Genomic DNA, 2,635 nt, shown 5'->3' on the forward strand with positions numbered 1-2,635 from the left:
GTGCTAGCACTGGAGTCAGACTGATTGTCTCCACAATGAATTCTCTGATATAGAATGTGAATTACCATGAAACTGAAATAATTTTCTATATTCATTATGTACCTACATTTATTAAATGATTATATATATGTATATATAGAATAATTATACATATGTGTATATAAGTATGTACATATGTATGTATGTATAACTTCTTCCCGGTATATATTCTCTAGTCAAGAGATGTTTTACATTTATAGCATTTCTAAGCATTATGGCTTCTACATTGTCAAGCCAGGAAGGAATTATCATCAAAAGTTTTTTTTTCTTCTTTCTTGAATCTTGCAAAAATTTTTGGGGGCTTTGTAATTGAAATTTTGAAAGGTATATGGTTGTTAAATCTATATATCTGTTATTTTCAAGGATTTGGTTTATCTTTGTCAGTGTTCTATGGATTAAGACAAACACTTTGAAACTTTCCAGGCAATCTTCTTTTATTACTTCTATAAAATGATGCCTAGTATTTTCATTTTTTTTCCAGGTAGACAAATAATTTTTAAGAATATCCTGAATTACTGCAGGGTCAGTTGCCATGAACAGCATGGGAGAGGCCTGCACTGACATAAAGCGTGAGTATGACCAATGCTTCAACCACTAGTTTGCCAAGAAGTTCCTCAAGGGCTATGACTCCCGAGACCACTGCACCAACCTCTTCAGGCACTACCAGCTTTGCATGCAGAAAGCAATCAAAGAGGAGGAGATTTGTATAGAAGGGCTGGAGTTCATGGGCCATAGCAAAGAGAAGTCTGAAAACTCTTCTTGGCCCTGACAGCTGCCTTCAAGATGACCTTTTCAACTACAAACATCTAGACATCAAAAAGACTGGTCTCTGAAGATGACCACTGTCTTCATGAGCTTTTTATAGGAAGGGTTTTATAGGAAGGGTTTATTTACAAAAGGATCAGATAGACCTTTATTATTTGCTTTCAGGTGATAGATGGCACCTTACTGGTGTGGTATCTTGCAATACCAAACATGGCATAAGAAAACAATTCTTAAGACCATCAGAATGTCACTTGATCTGCTGCACTTGTAATGTGGTTTGCACACAAATATCAAAACATGTACTCCTGAGTCAAATGGCTAGGTTGTCCTGAATGATGAATCCATGCTGCTAAATATTAATGTCTTTTTCTTAGAAACATACCTCTGATGCTCTGGGAATGATTCCAGTATTTAAATAGCAATATGTTGTTTGAATAAAGACTGAATATTGGTTAAAGGTGTGGAGCTAGCCCAAAAGGGATCTGCTTTTAGGAGACAACTTTCTGCTTCTAAGAAGAGATTCAAATGGAATCAAAACAAAACAGAAAGTTCTTGGAGGTTTCTAAAGAAACCATTTTGAGCTTCCAAAGTTTGTTACTAAATACACAAGTGAAGGTGATTCTTAGTTTCCTCTAAATCTTGTGAATTTAGCTATGAAGGTTCTAAAATATGCAGAAATCAGGTTTTCTTGATTCTCAGGCTGCTTCATGAATGGTAATAGTGAGTATAAAAGAATGCTGATGGAAATGACACCTCACAGCTTGAGCTATAGACTATCCCACATGAATTGGTGGAAGAGGGTTGTTTACAAGGCCTCTTGAATACCTTGACACTTGCACATGGTTAATTGGGATGAAGAAACTAGTTTTCTTTATTTGCCTTATTTGTCTATCATGTTCTATAACATTTAAGATCAGAGATGGAATACAAATACTTGCTCTTTGGTTTAAACAAAGAAGGATATCCTGAATTAAAGGGCAGTAGCTGAAACTTGTATAGTATAAAATTCATGTTTTATTTTAAACCTTGAGTCCTTTCCTTATCTGTAGCCAAATATTCTTCCATTTCTTTATTTTAAATTTTCCAAATAAATTATTTTATTTTGGAAAATTTCTACACCTTTGATGAATTTTATGTGTTCTAAGTTGTCTACTATGTTTTTCCTTATTTATTCTGGTCTGAGAATTCTGATTTCTGACCCAAGTTCCAACTGTCTTCATCTTTTAAAAGTTTTATGTTTTCCTTTTGATGATTCTGAAGTTTCTTGAGGTTATTCAGTGATCCCTGGGGACTAAGAAAAATTGTTATTTTCTTTCTTTATGAAATTTGATTCACTCTCTTTTAAAGAATGTCATTTATTGGTTCATAATATTTTAAATAATGCTTTTTTTTTCATTTTTAACACAGTTCATATCACATAAAATAATTCCAACTTTTGGTCAGGTGATACTTCTATCAACACAACCTGTACTCTCTGTCTATGTGTGTGTGTGTATGTGTGTGTGTGTGTGTGTGTGTGTGTGTGTGTGCATGTACAATCCCTCCACCAGCCCAAATACTGATAAAAGTCTCAAAAGTTACAAATATTATCTTTCCTTTTAAGAATGTAAACAGTTCAGCTTTAGAAAGTCTTTTATGATTTTTCTTTCCTGTTTACCTTTTCATACTTCTCTTGATTCTTGTGTTTGAAAGTCAACTTTTTTCTTCAGTTCTGGTCTTTTCATCATAAATCCCTGAAAGTCCTCTATATCATTGAATGACCATTTATTTCCTTGAGGTATTATACTCAGTTTTGCTGGGTAGGTGATTCTTGGTTTTAATCCCAATTCTT

General features: G+C 33.7%; 1 pseudogene; it reads left to right on the forward strand.

The window, feature by feature from the left end:
• Window positions 1-571: 571 nt before the first annotated feature.
• LOC140512068 (TP53-regulated inhibitor of apoptosis 1 pseudogene) lies at window positions 572-808 on the forward strand (annotated as a pseudogene).
• The last annotated feature ends 1,827 nt before the right edge of the window (window positions 809-2,635 follow it).

Source organism: Notamacropus eugenii, chromosome 6, assembly GCF_028372415.1.
Source record: "Notamacropus eugenii isolate mMacEug1 chromosome 6, mMacEug1.pri_v2, whole genome shotgun sequence".
Taxonomy (NCBI): Eukaryota; Metazoa; Chordata; class Mammalia; order Diprotodontia; family Macropodidae; genus Notamacropus; species Notamacropus eugenii.